Genomic DNA, 18,277 nt, shown 5'->3' with positions numbered 1-18,277 from the left:
TTCCAGCAGCTCATCTCCAACAATGAGCCCAGACAGCCGAGGGTAAGGAAACTTTAGAAAAGAAGCATTTAGATCATCAGCTAGGAAACTACAGTTGGGATCCCCCCCCCATAACAGCACATGGACCCCTGCTATGCAAACAAATATGTCTGTTAAAATGACCATCTTACAAGAATCAACTCTTTTCACATTAACGTCAGGTTGCCCACCAGAGAACCCCATGCGACCCCCGTACGGCGGTGGGAAGTTCCGGGCCAGAAAGTACAAATCCCGACCAAGGTTTTGTTTCAGCCAACCTGCTGAGTCCTCTGTGAATGGGTCTGGATTTGTACTTTCTGGATCTGAACTATCCACCTCGGACGGTGACTGATTCCTGAACAGTCTGGGAAGATCGCCGAAATCCCTAGCTCTGTAAAGGTCACTCACAGCATTCCCCCCGCTATCCTGTAGCTGTCTTCCCCCCCCGTTTATGATGTTTTGCAATCTGCTGCCATGGAGAGGTACCAAGCCCGCATAAATGGACAGGTACCTCCCTCCAAGCAGACTACAAACCACGAATATAGACTTAGCACATGACCTATAAATGTATATCACTGTGAAAAGATGCCAAACATAAGTCTGGCTAAAAGAGTATAGCGCCTTTGCTCTGATGTTGAATTCCATAAAAGACCAGGATGTAGCCCCTGCTCAGGGGTGTTTTAATGCACAGGCTTACCCAGGCAGAAGCCCAGGGGCCGCTGGTAAAAAGGGGCATCAAAAAACCCTCCCCCCCATTCAACAAATTTTAGCATTGCCCTACCCCATTGGCAACAATATTATCAAAGAAAATAGTAGGGGGCCTCTGACAATTCTGATAGCCCAGGGGCCACCACCGCTGATGCTTTTGTGAACAGTACAAAACACATCAGGGAAAAGCATTCGTAGGTATCTGCGGCTGCGAAACACCTGAGCGGGGTCATCAGGTCCCCATAACCTCGACTGAGAAGCACTTTGCACGCTGCTCACTGGGTTCCCAGCTGAACAAGCTCTGCCAAACCATTCACCCCATCACACATTACAGCTGATTTCTTGACCTGTGTGACATAGATGTGTCTTCTGCAAAAGAGAACAGCACTACAGCTAGCAAACGTTGCTGCTCATGGGCTGCATTTGTCATGGTGGGGCATGACGGAAGGAACTATCCACAGGGCAGGTGGGGGACAAGAGGGGTATTGGACCTGACTAACAAGAAACAAATGGGCCACGAGGAGTTAAAATAAAGGTATGGAAAAACTAGAACTGAATAGGCCAAGTTAAACATGACGAAAAACTAACAACGACAGCAGCTGCAACAGGCAAGGAACATACAGGAACAAACGCAACAAGCAACTGAGGAACAAGGCAAAGTCGAGCACTTAAATACACAAATAACGAGCAAGGGACAGGTGTAGGCTATGGCTAAAACAACCTGACTACGCTTAACAAGAGACGGGTGACCGTGTCGATAATCACTATAGGCCAAACATTAGGAAACAAGGGTACAGAGCATTGCTACAAGTAGAGAAGTAACAACAGTAAAAGCAAGGAACTGTAACAGAAATAGAGCAAAACACAATTACCTAGAGGGGGCGGCATGGTGGTGCAGTGGTTAGCACTGTATGGGGCGGCATGGTGGTGCAGTGGTTAGCACTGTATGGGGCGGCATGGTGGTGTAGTGGTTAGCACTGTTGCCTCACACTTCTGGGACCCGGGTTCGAGTCTCTGCCTGGGTCACATGTGTGTGGAGTTTGCATGTTCTCCCCATGTCATCGTGGGGTTTCCTCCGGGTACTCCGGTTTCCCCCCCACAGTCCAAAAAACATGCTGAGGCTAATTGGAGTTGCTAAATTGCCCGTAGGTGTGTATGTGTGAGTACATGGTGTGTGAGTGTGCCCTGTGATGGGCTGGCCCCCCATCCTGGGTTGCTCCCTGCCTCATGCCCTATTGCTTCCGGGATAGACTCCGGACCCCCCGCGACCCAGTCAGATAAGCAGTTTGGAAAATGGATGGATAATTACCTAGGGGTATACAAAGGAACAAATGTTAAATTATAAACATAGTTGAGGCTAACCTTTGACCAGCCTCGAACCCACAACAAAAAGGGAAACGTGGATGACACACCACCTACTCAGCCTATTAAATCACACAACAGCCCAGGGAACATGAGAACACATTAGGAGCTGAGATCAAACGGGATGGCCAGCAACACCTACTGGCCAAATGGGGAACTGACACACAGAAGGGAGGACAGGGACTGATCCTGACAGCACTGGATGTTTCCATCAGCAAAAGAAGATACAACTGCAACATATAGTGCGATAGTGTGCCTGTCACACAGTGCCAGCCAACCAATTAGATGCTGACTTAGCAAGCCAGTTTTACTTCTTAGGCAGGGGGCACCAGAGGTGAAACTTGCATAGGGCATCACATGGGCATCACCAGTTCTACCACATGAAAGAACCCCCCTCCAACCAGAATAGGACTGGGGGAGGTCCATCCAGCTATAAGCACATGGGATAGGTTATTTCCACTGGCCTGTGTTTGTACGGGGGGTAACGAAGTGAGAGTAAGTCACCTGAAGTGCTTTACGTTACTTTTGGCAGTAGACGGCCAAGCAGCTCGTCACCCACCTGCGCTGCTCACCACCCGCCTACCCTGCTCGTCACCCACTTGCGCTGCTCACCACCCGCCTACCCTGTTCGTCACCCCCCTGCGCTGCTCACCACCCGCCTACCCTGCTCGTCACCCACTTGCGCTGCTCAACACCCGCCTACCCTGCTCGTCACCCCCCTGCGATGCTCACCACCCCGCCTACCCTGCTCGTCACCCACCTGCGCTGCTCACCACCCGCCTACCCTGCTCGTCACCCCCCTGCGCTGCTCACCACCCGCCTACCCTGCTCGTCACCCACCTGCGCTGCTCACCACCCGCCTACCCTGCTCGTCACCCACCTGCACTGCTCACCACCCGCCTACCCTGCTCGTCACCCCCCTGCGCTGCTCACCACCCGCCTACCCTGCTCGTCACCCCCCCTGCGCTGCTCACCACCCGCCTACCCTGCTCGTCACCCACCTGCGCTACTTGCCACCCGCCTGCCCCACCCATCACCCACCTGTGCTGTTCCTCACCCACCCGCACTGCTCGCCACTCGCCCGCGCTGCTCACCAGCAAAACATCAGGCCTTCAGGCTCACATGAGTGAAAACGACGGATGTAATGCATTCCAGGCCCAGGGGGCACACCTACCAGCATCAATCCTCTCCGCTTTCCTACAATAATAAACCCACCGCTACTCAGAGGGGCTGCATTTCAGGCCCTGACCAAGAAAAAACAAACCCCCCCCCACTGCCATTTCCTGAGGCCACAGGGAAATTCATAGGGCCCACCTACGAATGTCAGATGCTGGGCGGATTCTGGCCCTCTGTCAGGCACGTCCGTCTGGGACAGGTCACCCTTGGGACAGTGCACTGGATGATCGGCTGGAAAAAGAATGGATTCAGGTCGAAAAAATATATCTTGGGAAAAGTAAGTATGTCTGGATATGAAATGTGTATGATTGCATGGGAAATGCTTATGTCTATATAGAAATTTTGTATGTCTGGATCAACTAATAAAAGTGCCACCTGGTGGTGAAAACGAGGTGATGAGTAGGAAAATGATGGTGCTGCTGAGGTGTAAGGAATTCAGATTTTTACATGATAATCTGTTACAGTTTCATGCGATTTTTTAAAATTCGATATAATTACCTCCTGTTTATTTGTTTTGCTGTATTCATCTAGAAGTGTGGATGTATGTCATCTTTCATTAATGCATTTACTTACCCGCCTTTTGCCTGGGCAAATTAAGTGAGAACAGGATTTATATTTGTGGCTTGGTGAAGAAGAAAGACCATGAGAGGAAGTGACATCACACCAAAGGGAGAAAGACAAACAGGAAACGGTATCATTAGCTAAAGCAGTATGTGTGGCAGATACAGTGTTATGCAAAAGTTTGGTAATTTTCATGCTTTTCCTTTATGAATCACTGCTTGTTTGGATCAGCAATTTCAGCTAAATATATCATATAGCAGACAAACACAGTGATATTTCAAGAGTGAAATGAAATTTATAGGATTTACAGAAAGTGTGCAATAATTATTTAAACAAAATTAGGCAGGTGCATAAATTTGAGCACCCCAACAGAAAAATTATATTAATATTTAGTAGATCCTCCTTTTGCAGAAATAACAGCCCCTAAACACTTCCTATAGAATCCTATAAACTTCATTTCACTTCTCAAATATCACTGTGTTCGTCTGCTACTGGAAAAGCATGAAAATTATCAGGGGTGCCCAAACTTTTGCATAACACTGTAGAGTGGATTTTCTGGACTGCAGCTTGGACTAAGCCTAAGGTGGACAAAGGATGGGAATCCAGACTAAAGGTTTAGAGCACCAGCTGCAGGGAGATGGCTGCCATGCGCCCGGGTGTGTGTGCGGATCTGGCGTCTGTGTGTGGATGCGGTTTATTTGCACACGTGCGTGTATGTGAGGGAGCTCAAGATTGGAGGCCTATCATTACAGCTCCGTCCTGCTGGTTACGCTGACAGAACTGAGAGAGACACACCTGGCCCGTCTCGCACCTGGATCGACTCGCACACCCCCTCCACCGAAAAACACCCTCTTGATATGATGCATCGCATTCACGCACACTGTCAGCGCCCTGTGATTTAGGGTGCCACTTACACACGCACAGAAGCAGGACACGGTGCCCGATAACGACCCGAGATGGCTTATGTAACTTTGTTATGGAAACTCTGAGCACTGCCTACCTGCGGGGGTGGCTTGTCCCAACCAGCCCCCATTTCCCATCAAGCTGTCGATAAGCATCTGTACAGGTCATTGTCTACAAACAGTTTTTTTTTCTCGTGTCAAGCCAGTCCTGTGCTGTGTGGCAGGGGGTTTTTGTGATGCAAATATGTGCCGTTCTTCCGTGACATCACAGCTGGGGTAGAATAGAATGGAGATATTTAATTTATCTCTGGGGCAAATTGGGCCGTCTTTGCATATATCTTGCTTTCCATAAGCAAGACCTAGACGTAGGTGAGAGTAAGTTGTGAGGTCAGACCAGCCAGTGTCCTGGTTTATTAGTTTAATTTTCATTGAGACAAGACATTACCAAGCAGTCATGCCTGTACCAACCAATTAGGACACTGAAATCCTCAGTACTTTTTCTGCAACTCTATTAACCACGGTCGATCACAGGGCACACCTAGGAAGGGGTAGCGCTTTTACCCCCGGCATTTTAAAAATCTTGTTTACGGCCCTGCAAGTAACTAATGTACTTGTCGGTGTCCGGGCTGTTAAATACCACGGTAAACTGTCTGCTGCTGTAACACAGGAAAGGCCAGGCAGCGAAAAGGTGGGCGATGGAGTGGCTGTCTGGGTCCGGACACTGTGACTGGGATCAGAAATTGGTTCAAATTCCATGTTAAGCAACATCATTTTGCCATTGGGCCATTAAACGAAGCTCTTGTCCCCAAAATGATCCCATAAATGTCTGATTCTGCTTTCTTACTCTATGTTGCTTTGGACACAAGCACCTATCTAACAAATGTAATTGTTAGTCACTTGTATAAAGGTATATCGTACAGAAATAATGAACAGCCAGGGGTGAGGGAACTGGGGGGGATGTGTACCCCACCAGAAATTTACTTGGTGCCATTTATCCCCCATGAATAAATTATTGCCTTTATATTATTAAGTTGTGCCCCTCCAATGTCAAACTCTGTCCTTCGTCATTGTAAACAGGTACCTGTTTAACTGCCTTGTCTACATTTGTCGAGTTCCCAAAAAATAAAGAGTTCATTTCTCTTCACCATGTTCCGACTCTCCAAAACAAACAGAAGACCCCTGGCAGTGATGTCACTGCAGCACTTCTGACGGTATCCAGGGAATAATCGCAGGACACTGCCAAATCTGACACCTGTGTGAGAGAGGCGGAGGCCGGCTCCCGTTGACGTCTTCTAGGAAGCCCAGCGAGGCAGGCAGTGTGGAGGGATACAGGAAGCTGAAGGGGAGGCTCCAAGTGGCGGCTCCACATCGGGCAACGTGACAATGTCCTACCAAGGCCGAAGAATCGCGTTATTGTACAAAAACATCAGAATTGCTTAAACCTATCTGTGCCCAAAACCGCCAAGAAATGCAGTGAGTCAATGGCTAAATTATGAAACAAGGGCAATGGAAGTTTCTACAGAAGCGGTCCTGTTCCATCCACATGGAGCCCAGTTCACATGAACCTGTAGAGAAGTGAAGGCGGTTTTGCCAACTTTTCAATTCGAGACAAGTCTCCACATACATGCACATGGATTTACATGTATGTAACAGTTTTATTAGCTTGTAAATAGTCTGTAGGGTTTGCAAACTACCCCAAGGCTTTTTTTGTACCTAATTTTAGGTTTGTAATGGAATGATATGGATTTGCTGTAAGATTTATTGCATCTGCATGAGAGTCTGGAAGAGTGAGTGTCACGCAGCCCAGTAAAGGTTACTGAAACGACTGGTAGGAGCATAGCTCTGCCAAAGTACACACTAAAGCAGAGATCCATCCTGGGATGATGCCTCCTCCTCGATCCCACATGTCCTTAGGGTTGCCACCCATCCCAGGATTCTTGGGATTGTTCTCTGTTTCAAGCGACTGCCCCAGAAAATTACAAGTCTTTGCTTGACAAATTGTCTTGGTTTTTTTGTGAAAATATACTAATATACTCATTTAGAATTTCATCGTTCCAAATAAAACCTCACTTGGTTTCCATCTACCGCCGTGCTTTTTTCTTCCTCGTTATGTTTATACGTCCAATCCTGTCCGTAAAAGCAGGTAAAACACAGGAAACAGACGGCCACGTCTGTACTTTAATGTGAAGCATAGGTGAAATACGAAAGTTTACCTTATTGACTAGCAGCTGCCCAGGCTGTTCTAATAATAATAATTGATACTTTATTGATCTCCTTCGGCAAATTGTCTATACGGCTCCCTCAACCTGCTCTTTTTTGTAGAGTAAGCTGTCCGTGAAGGGCTGACATCCGTAGCGGCGCCCAGGGAGCTGGGGGTTAAGGGCCTTGCTGAAGGACCTGCAGAGGGGGGATTTGAACCAGCGAGCTTCTGATTTCTGCAGCGTGCATCCACTTCCATGACTCCAGCATGATTTTTATTCGCTAGCTAGAGGTATCGTTATTTTGTTGGTTTTCTTAAATGAGGGGAGAGACGGATGAGGAGAATGACAAAACAAAGTTGGACAAGAAAAATGTAGCAAAGAGGGAAAAGAGCAAAGAGGGGAGAGAGACACGTAGAAGAAGAGGTGAGAAATGCCGCGTCAGACTGACCCAATTCGAAAATGTGTTTATAAGTAATTATAATGCCTCTAATAATGTTTAAATTGTTAAAGGGAGTATACCTTTGGACATGTTTGGATTAGTAAAAAAATCTATATTTAACACAAAAGGGGACAGCAGCTGACAAAGGAATACAGAGTGAGTGAGTCTGCATCAGAGAGTGCATCTTCTTTGGGAGGTGAGTTCACATCTGGGAGTGGGTCCACATCTGGGAGAGGGTCCACGTCGGGAAGTGAGTCCGCGTCAGGGAGTGAGTCCGTGTCCGGGAGTGAGTCTGTGTCAGGGAGTGCGTCTGCATTGGGGAGTGGGTCAGCATCAGGTAGTGGGTCTGCACCGGGGAGTGCGTCTGCATTGGGGAGTGGGTCTGCATCGGGGAGTGCGTCTGTATTGGGGAGTGGGTCTGCATCGGGGAGTGCGTCTGCATCGGGGAGTGGGTCTGCATTGGGGAGTGCGTGTGCATTGGGGAGCGGGTCTGCATTGGGGAGTGCGTCTGCATTGGGGAGTGGGTCTGTATTGGGGAGTGGGTCTGCATCGGGGAGTGCGTCTGTATTGGGGAGTGGGTCTGCATCGGGGAGTGCGTCTGCATCGGGGAGTGTGCCTGCATTGGGGAGTGCGTGTGCATTGGGGAGCGGGTCTGCATTGGGGAGTGCGTCTGCATTGGGGAGTGGGTCTGCGTCGGGGAGTGGGTCTGCATCGGGGAGTGGGTCTGCATTGAGGAGTGGGTCTGCATCGGGGAGTGGGTCTGCATTGAGGAGTGGGTCTGCGTCGGGGAGTGCGAAAAGCATCAGGACAAATATAGGTATGAGATTCTATGGCAATAGCGATTCCTTCATCTATTAACATACTATATTTATGAATATAGTTTAATCTCCCCCCCCACCCCCACAAAAAAAATGTGTGCCGGCAGCATTTCACAAATCAAAGGTGACAACCCTAACTGGGACACCAGGAAAGCTGAGTAACAAAACCGATGTTTTGGTCAGTAGATAAGTTAGAATGGAACCACAAAGCAAGTGATTTCCATTACATGAATGAACCACTACATGAAGATTTCACTGCCCTCCAGTTTCATCTGATCTCTGGGGGCCAAGTTCAAAGCTTCGCCGTCTGGAAAGCCTGGAATGCTCCTAGGTTTCACATGTCTGGAGTCCAGGAGATCAGATGCCTGGAAGAGAGGAATTAAAATAAAAAGAGAAATGAACATGGGGTGGTGAGTCAACACGGGGAGGGAGAGTGTGCACATTCCTAGCTAATGAAGTCAAGAGGCTGCAGCATGCTCTACCGAGGGGGGGGGATCCATCCAAGATCTTCAGCGACACCTTAGTGGTGGTGGGTCTGAAGAAATGACTATGTCTGCTTGGCGGTGATCCCTGTCCTGTGGTGATCTGAGATGGCCTGCCTCCTTCCCTGTCCTGTGGTGATCTGAGATGGCCTGCCGCCTTCCCTGTCCTGTGGTGATCTGAGATGGCCTGCCTCCTTCCCTGTCCTGAGGTGATCTGAGATGGCCTGCCTCCTTCCCTGTCCTGTGGTGATCTGAGATGGCCTGCCTCCTTTCCTGCCCTGTCCTGTGGTGCTCTGAGATGGCCTGCCTCCTTTCCTGCCCTGTGGTGATTTGAGATGGCCTGCCTCCTTCCCTGTCCTGTGGTGATCTGAGATGGCCTGCCTCCTTCCCTGTCCTGTGGTGATCTGAGATGGCCTGCCTCCTTCCCTGTCCTATGGTGATCTGAGATGGCCTGCCTCCTTTCCTGCCCTGTCCTGTGGTTCTCTGAGATGGCCTGCCTCCTTTCCTGCCCTGTCCTGTGGTGATCTGAGATGGCCTGCCTCCTTCCCTGTCCTGTGGTGATTTGAGATGGCCTGCCTCCTTCCCTGTCCTGTGGTGATCTGAGATGGCCTGCCTCCTTCCCTGTCCTGTGGTGATCTGAGATGGCCTGCCTCATTCCCTGTCCTCTGGTGATCTGAGATGGCCTGCCTCCTTTCCTGTCCTGTGGTGATCTGAGATGGCCTGCCTCCTTCCCTGTCCTGTGGTGATCTGAGATGGCCTGCCTCCTTCCCTGTCCTGTGGTGTGGTTCTCTGAGATGGCCTGCCTCCTTTCCTGCCCTGTCCTGTGGTGATCTGAGATGGCCTGCCTCCTTCCCTGTCCTGTGGTGATTTGAGATGGCCTGCCTCCTTCCCTGTCCTGTGGTGATCTGAGATGGCCTGCCTCCTTCCCTGTCCTGTGGTGATCTGAGATGGCCTGCCTCCTTCCCTGTCCTCTGGCGATCTGAGATGGCCTGCCTCCTTTCCTGCCCTGTCCTGTGGTGCTCTGAGATGGCCTGCCTCCTTCCCTGTCCTGTGGTGATTTGAGATGGCCTGCCTCCTTCCCTGTCCTGTGGTGATTTGAGATGGCCTGCCTCCTTTCCTGCCCTGTCCTGTGGTGCTCTGAGATGGGCTGCCTCCTTCCCTGTCCTGTGGTGATCTGAGATGGCCTGCCTCCTTCCCTGTCCTGTGGTGATTTGAGATGGCCTGCCTCCTTCCCTGTCCTGTGGTGATCTGAGATGGCCTGCCTCCTTCCCTGTCCTGTGGTGATCTGAGATGGCCTGCCTCCTTCCCTGTCCTCTGGTGATCTGAGATGGCCTGCCTCCTTTCCTGCCCTGTCCTGTGGTGCTCTGAGATGGCCTGCCTCCTTCCCTGTCCTGTGGTGATTTGAGATGGCCTGCCTCCTTCCCTGTCCTGTGGTGATTTGAGATGGCCTGCCTCCTTTCCTGCCCTGTCCTGTGGTGCTCTGAGATGGGCTGCCTCCTTCCCTGTCCTGTGGTGATTTGAGATGGCCTGCCTCCTTTCCTTCCCTGTTCTGTGGTGATCTGAGATGGCCTGCCTCCTTCCCTGTCCTGTGGTGATTTGAGATGGCCTGCCTCCTTCCCTGTCCTGTGGTGATCTGAGATGGCCTGCCTCCTTCCCTGTCCTGTGGTGATCTGAGATGGCCTGCCTCCTTCCCTGTCCTGTGGTGCTCTGAGATGGCCTGCCTCCTTCCCTGTCCTGTGGTGATTTGAGATGGCCTGCCTCCTTTCCTGCCCTGTCCTGTGGTGCTCTGAGATGGCCTGCCTCCTTTCCTTCCCTGTCCTGTGGTGATCTGAGATGGCCTGCCTCCTTCCCTGTCCTGTGGTGATTTGAGATGGCCTGCCTCCTTTCCTGCCCTGTCCTGTGGTGCTCTGAGATGGCCTGCCTCCTTCCCTGTCCTGTGGTGATCTGAGATGGCCTGCCTCCTTCCCTGTCCTGTGGTGATTTGAGATGGCCTGCCTCCTTTCCTGTCCTGTGGTGATCTGAGATGGCCTGCCTCCTTCCCTGTCCTGTGGTGATCTGAGATGGCCTGCCTCCTTCCCTGTCCTGTGGTGTGGTTCTCTGAGATGGCCTGCCTCCTTTCCTGCCCTGTCCTGTGGTGATCTGAGATGGCCTGCCTCCTTCCCTGTCCTGTGGTGATTTGAGATGGCCTGCCTCCTTCCCTGTCCTGTGGTGATCTGAGATGGCCTGCCTCCTTCCCTGTCCTGTGGTGATCTGAGATGGCCTGCCTCCTTCCCTGTCCTCTGGTGATCTGAGATGGCCTGCCTCCTTTCCTGCCCTGTCCTGTGGTGCTCTGAGATGGGCTGCCTCCTTCCCTGTCCTGTGGTGATCTGAGATGGCCTGCCTCCTTCCCTGTCCTGTGGTGATTTGAGATGGCCTGCCTCCTTCCCTGTCCTGTGGTGATCTGAGATGGCCTGCCTCCTTCCCTGTCCTGTGGTGATCTGAGATGGCCTGCCTCCTTCCCTGTCCTCTGGTGATCTGAGATGGCCTGCCTCCTTTCCTGCCCTGTCCTGTGGTGCTCTGAGATGGCCTGCCTCCTTCCCTGTCCTGTGGTGATTTGAGATGGCCTGCCTCCTTCCCTGTCCTGTGGTGATTTGAGATGGCCTGCCTCCTTTCCTGCCCTGTCCTGTGGTGCTCTGAGATGGGCTGCCTCCTTCCCTGTCCTGTGGTGATTTGAGATGGCCTGCCTCCTTCCCTGTCCTGTGGTGATTTGAGATGGCCTGCCTCCTTTCCTGCCCTGTCCTGTGGTGCTCTGAGATGGGCTGCCTCCTTCCCTGTCCTGTGGTGCTCTGAGATGGCCTGCCTCCTTCCCTGTCCTGTGGTGATTTGAGATGGCCTGCCTCCTTCCCTGTCCTGTGGTGATTTGAGATGGCCTGCCTCCTTTCCTGCCCTGTCCTGTGGTGCTCTGAGATGGGCTGCCTCCTTCCCTGTCCTGTGGTGATTTGAGATGGCCTGCCTCCTTCCCTGTCCTGTGGTGATTTGAGATGGCCTGCCTCCTTTCCTGCCCTGTCCTGTGGTGCTCTGAGATGGGCTGCCTCCTTCCCTGTCCTGTGGTGCTCTGAGATGGCCTGCCTCCTTCCCTGTCCTGTGGTGATTTGAGATGGCCTGCCTCCTTTCCTGCCCTGTCCTGTGGTGCTCTGTGATGGCCTGCCTCCTTTCCTGCCCTGTCCTGTGGTGCTCTGAGATGGCCTGTCTCCTTTCCTGCCCTGTCCTTTGGTGCTCTGAGATGGCCTGTCTCCTTTCCTGCCATATCCTGTGGTGATCTGAGATGGCCTGCCTCCTTTCCTGTCCTGTGGTGATCTGAGATGGCCTGCCTCCTTCCCTGTCCTGTCCTGTGGTGCTATGAGATGGCCTGCCTCCTTTCCTGCCCTGTGGTGCTCTGAGATGGCCTGCCTCCTTTCCTGTCCTGTGGTGCTCTGAGATGGCCTGCCTCCTTTCCTGCCTTGTCCCGTGGTGCTATGAGATGGCCTGCCTCCTTTCCTGTCCTGTGGTGCTCTGAGATGGCCTGCCTCCTTTCCTGCCATATCCTGTGGTACTCTAAAACAGCCGGTCTCCTTTCCTGCCTCCTTTGGTGCTCAGAGACAGCCTGAATCCTTCAGGTTTCGCTTTAGCCTCTAGATGAGGTATTCTGAGCCTCTAGACGGGCAGCTGAAAAAACATTCTGAGCTCGGACAGAGGACAAACAGAGAGAAAAGCATTAACAGCCGTATTTTCTAGTTTATTGTGTTTATTTTTTAATGTATTTTTTCCCTATGGTTTGTGGTCATTGGCACGGGTTTCAGAACTGCTCCCATCTGCTTCCTGTCACATTGAAGACAATTTAGAATTTAGAATTTGGTGATCAGTGGTCATTGTGGAAACATCACAGCACACAGTTCACAACATCAAAATGTGTCCTCTGCATTTAACCCATATTTGACATCGTGACATATAAGGGAGCAGTTCGAAGAGGAAGTCATGTTCTGGCATGCTCCATCTGAGAGTAACACTGTCTGCTTCCTGTCACTGTGAGGAGTAACACTGTCTTCCTGTCAGAGAGAGGAGTAACACTGTCTGCTTCCTGTCGCACAGAGGAGTAACACTCTCTGCTTCCTGTCACTGTGAGGAATAACACTGTCTTCCTGTCGCACAGAGGAGTAACACTGTCTGCTTCCTGTCGCACAGAGGAGTAACACTGTCTGCTTCCTGTCGCACAGAGGAGTAACACTGTCTGCTTCCTGTCGCACAGAGGAGTAACACTGTCTGCTTCCCGTTGCAGAGAGGAGTAACACTGTCGGCTTCCTGTCGCACAGAGGAGTAACACTGTGCTTCCTGTCACTGTGAGGAGTAACACTGTGCTTCCTGTCACTGTGAGGAGTAACACTGTGCTTCCTGTCGCAGAGAGGAGTAACACTGTGCTTCCTGTCGCAGAGAGGAGTAACACTGTCTGCTTCCTGTCACAGAGAGGAGTAACACTGTGCTTCCTGTCACAGAGAGGAGTAACACTGTGCTTCCTGTCGCACAGAGGAGTAACACTGTCTGCTTCCTGTCACAGAGAGGAGTAACACTGTGCTTCCTGTCGCACAGAGGAGTAACACTGTGCTTCCTGTCACAGAGAGGGCTAAGCCTTGTTCCAGTGTCTGATACTGCTTGTTTCCCATGACAGTGTGGAGACTCATTCATGCTTCAGGCTGCCAGATGGTTTTCGATCCTGTTTGGATTCCTGCCGCATTCGTGAATACTGCACAGCAGAGGTACTCACTTCAAAGGCACCGCAATAGTGAGTCATAGTCATTTTAATTGGTCCATTTCAGGTTCTGATGTTTGTAAGAGATAGCTGAACATGTCCACTTAAAACACACACATCCACATCCACACAGTTAACCTCTCACTCCCCCCCCCCCCCCCCCCACAGGTATGTGTCAGGATCATCACCCCTTTGATAAACACAAGCTGCGACCTGCAGGAGTTACATAAGTCATCTGATCCCTACGACCCATTCACTCCCTCATCACATGACCTGAGTAGGCCAAAGGCCCTCCGAGGGCCCTGATCTGGATGAAGCCTGGTGGGGCGAAAATATACAAGTTTAATATTCAGTACTCAAGTTGCTTGAGCACACAAGAGACTAGCTGACCAGTTGTGTTATTCATAGTTTTTGTCATTCTTCTTGTAATCAAAAGGTTGCTGGTTCAAATCCCAGAGATTCCTGCATAGCTTCTATCATTAGGCCCTTCAGCAAGTACCCCGGCTGCTCAGTTGTTTTTTGCATTGGATAGAAGCATCTGCTAAATACTTAAATAAATATGCTGCAGTAATGAGTTTTATAAGGTGCTGAACATTTCTTTGTTCTCATTTTTTTCTTAAACTGGAAAGTTTACTGGGGCTTCACTGGAACATAGTTCTAACATTTTTCTCTTCCACACTGGAAACCAGTTACCAATCACTGATGCATTCTCAATTAACTTGGCAGCTGCAGGCTCCATTCGTCCTGGGGCGATCGCCTCACAGCCTGTGGCGTTTTCCAGAAGCGGCCCAGTCTCCACTCCAGCTCCGGCGACAGCTGCACGTGGGTTCAGGTACCAGCAAAGACCACCATGCTCCACTGGCGTTCAGCACACTGCTGCTTCTGCTTCACATCTGCACTGTGGGGGGGGGGGGTTCCTTTCATCTGGGACAGATCTCACTGAGGCGTCCGTCAGCAATGCCTGCTCGTCTTGACCGTCAAATCTGGCCTTGCAGTGATGCGGGAATCTGCTCTGTGTGTGTGTGTGTGTGTGTGTGTGTGTCTTTGTGTTTGTGGGTTTGCATACATCACATTTGGGGACCAAAATTTCCACAAAGTGAAACTTCCTTACTTTTGGGTGCATATTTTTAGGTCCCCATGTGGATAACCTCAGTTTTATAAAAACCGTGAATGCAATCAAAAAAGTAAAAATGCCAAAAGTCTCGTATTTGGTTTGGTTACTTATGGGTAAGGTTAGGGATGGGTGGGGGTTAAGGGTGTCGTGACTGGGATTAGGGTTTTTCCCATAGAAATGAATGCATGGTCTCTGTTTAGAGAGGTACGTGTGTGTGAGTGTGTGTGTGTGTGTGTGTGTGTTTTGGGTTCCGGAACCCAGGCAGTGTTACTATTAGCGCTCCAAAAGCGGGATAATTAGGGAGTGAAACCGACCGCGTGCTTACAATCGTGTTTGTTTTCCTGTCTGTCTGGTTACCTATGAATAAACGTTTACGTTCTTTTGTTTTTCTTTTCATTCTGTGGATTTACAGGATGTTCATGAGGGAAACTTGGGCTGAGCATCTCACACACTAACTCAGAGGTGGTCTGCAAGTAGATGCCTTAAGAAAGTCAACCTTATCCTCAAGGAGCCCAGGCATCCCAGCCACAATCTGCAATTAGGAAAATAGACAAAAAGACTCACTAATGGTTTCTAACCTCGGGCACTAAGGCTAACCAACAGCTAATTAGGTTATTAGTATGGACACATTGCACATAATCCACATTTCATTTTTTCATACTTTATTCTGTTTTATTATTTTATTTTTTATATAATATCCTTAACCTTACTTATTATGGAAACTAATTTCATTGTGCGTCTACTGCCGTATGTTGTACTGTATTTGATAAATAATCTTTTCTGTGATTTGATTTGATTTTTGTTTTAGTGAAGCAAAACTTAATAAGTGGAAATGACAGTGTGTAAGTGTAGTGGTAGTGCAGGTAAAGACTTCATACCTACCAGAACGCTCAATGGTTCAACGCAAAAAATCTAGCAGAACACCACTATGAAATTGATGGGAGACACGGATTGGTTAATTAGGCTGCCGGTTCAGAGGTCACATCAAAGAAATTCATGTTTCGACAGGATCAGTATTTGCCTGCATAAATCACGCATCAAAACTGTTTTTGGGAACTGAGTAAAAAGGGAAAATAATTGAGTCTTTTTGATGGGAAGAAAGATGAATACCTGGTGCATGACGACTTAATTATACCGTTTCAGAATCTAAATGAGCCAGTTTTGTCCTTTGAAACCCATACTGAACTGGTTAAATGCAAGTATTAATGCGTATTTCCCTCAAAGATCACTGCTGTTCCCATGATCAGGACTTCTGAGAGAATTTGCACTGAAGCTGTGAAATATATATTAAAAAATCATGCAGAAAAAAAATCTAATTCTGACTTAATTAGAAGATTAGCAAATTCATATCTGACTTGCGTCACTTTCATAAGAAGCGAGTGAAATGGTCTGGTATATGAAAGCATTTGGGCAAGTCTCCTACTGATGCTGGTTAATGCCCCAGTTCCCAGAACCCTAGAACGGAACTCATTCGTCAACCACCCCACCGGCCCACAGCAGGAACTCAAGCGAAAGCACCATGATCATATCAGCAGAAGATGATTCACTGCCAAATGAATCACCTTATGAAATAGCCCAGGCCTGATTAAAGTGGTGTTGGTGTCAGATTTGGGCTCTGTTAGAAGGGGAGTGCATTTATTCTGCGACGGCTAGCATCCCTAAGGGCGGACCAGGGGCGGCGAAGACCCCATAGCACGCAAAATCCTTTCACACCATTTCCTGCTCATGTGGGAAAGTCATTTCTCATCTTCTTACCTTCAAAGAACTATTCGTTCGAGAATCTTTCCTTTTTACCATCATAGTTTTTTTTTTTCAACCCATCCCTCGGGGACCCCCAGATACTCCACATTTTTTGCTCCCTCCCGGCGCCCAACACACCTGTGCCAGGTATTTGGTGTTCTTGACTATTTCGTGTGGACTGACTGCCCCCCGCCCCGAGTACTGGGTTGTGAAACACTGCTGCAAACAAATCAGCAGGGCGAACAAAAGACTGCCGTGACATTAACACTGAGAGAAGAAACTTAATCACATTTGTCCATGGAAATGTTATAGCTGAGAAGCTAACTTGCACAGGGAATTTTGATAAATCCATTAAGAACACATGTGTATACAGTGTGTCTTACCCTCAGTTTTAATGTCATAGCTGCATATAAAACTACAGGAGAAGCTCACATAGTTAATGGAAGAGAAGGTTAAGCCAGCAGAACGGCTGGCTAACATCCAGCTGGCTGCTATAATTAGCTTAGGAATAAACTCATAATGACTCATAATCTTCTGCTTCCCAATATTAAATGCAATTAGCAGGCAAAGAGGCCTGCCGTTCGTGACCTTGTGCAAATGCGTTTTTGAACTTGCTCTCTGCAGAATTTTGGTTGCATTTGTTTTGTTTGCTTTTTCGGACCCTTTTGTCGTGCAGCTGTTATGGAAATGAAAGGAACAGCTAAGTCACCAGGACACCAGGCTGAGGATGACTAATGCAAATGGTTTCAGGTCTTGCTTTGGAAATGGATCACATTCCTCAGGTTCATTCATTTCAGAGGAGAACAGACCGTGCAAGCAAATTAATGTTTTCCTCGGTCTCCTGTTTCACATAAATACAGAAAACAGAGTCTGCTCAGTCTGGAAAGCCAGCAGGGTAACTAAGTAACTTCAGGAAAGATGGTGGCCACCTTTTAGCAACAAATTCTGCCTGTTTTGGCAGGAGTTTCCTGAAATTACCTTAAACTATCTTCGTTTATCTTGGTACTTCACCCCCTTCTCCGACATACGGAAAAGGTTAGCGACTCAAACTGTTTTGGGGCAGTAATCATCATTGCATGGGGAGATGAGAAACTGTACTTAGCAAGTAAAGGGCAATGCAAAAAAAATAATCATAAATTCATTGTTTCGCCTCTCCAGGAATCCCTCAGTTTAAGCTTGTGCACTCATTGATTGCGATCATGTGGGTGGGCAGAGTGCACCATCTCCTCTCCTCCGGGCAATCACAAACATCCTCCCATAGTTTGTTTTTTAAGCTGTGTGATGTTGTCTACTGTCAGGAAAGGTTAACTTATCCGTATTTTTTTGCTTGACCTAAAATCGGAAGGAATTTGAAACTATTGGCCTAAATAATCTCTTGTTAGCTGAAAGAGAAGAGCTCATCTCATGAAGACGGTCTATGAGGCTCTTGAGTTTGTATCCCTACTGAATACTGCAGTCAGCCTATATCAGAAGACCTTCCTTGTGCTGATTTTAGCAGAAATACCTGAGTAGCTTAAAGATGAGGCCTATCTTGAGGGTATACCCCTTCGAATCTGCAGGCCATGGACATAACAGGGACTGCGGCAGGAATGGATACAACAAGTGTTATGAGTATAACGGCATGGAGGCCACAGTCGAGTCAGCTCGAGCTCCAGTGGAGCTTTGAAGTCTTCCGAAAGCATTGATGCAGTCCCTCGGTGATAGGTGGCGGGACTGGCAACCCACCCTATAGCCCCCCACCCCCTACATCCCAACCTAGAGGATTAGCCTGCCATGATTTAGCACCGTCTTCGCTAGCCTCAGGAATGCACTGGATGACGGATCTGTTTTCCTACATTGTTTCACCTGCTCTAAATGGATCCAGATGCGGAAGGACCGCCGGTTATAATCAGAGGCACATGTCCGGCCCATAGAGGAACCAGGGAGGGGCTCCCTGGGCAAGGCCGGCAGACAATTGGGCTAAGAATTCTGGGGATGAATGGGGGGGGGGGGGA

The sequence above is a fragment of the Brienomyrus brachyistius genome, chromosome 1 (genome assembly GCF_023856365.1).
Source record: "Brienomyrus brachyistius isolate T26 chromosome 1, BBRACH_0.4, whole genome shotgun sequence".
NCBI lineage: Eukaryota > Metazoa > Chordata > Actinopteri > Osteoglossiformes > Mormyridae > Brienomyrus > Brienomyrus brachyistius.
The sequence above is the reverse complement of the archived record's forward strand: the minus strand, read 5'-3'. Positions refer to the sequence as shown.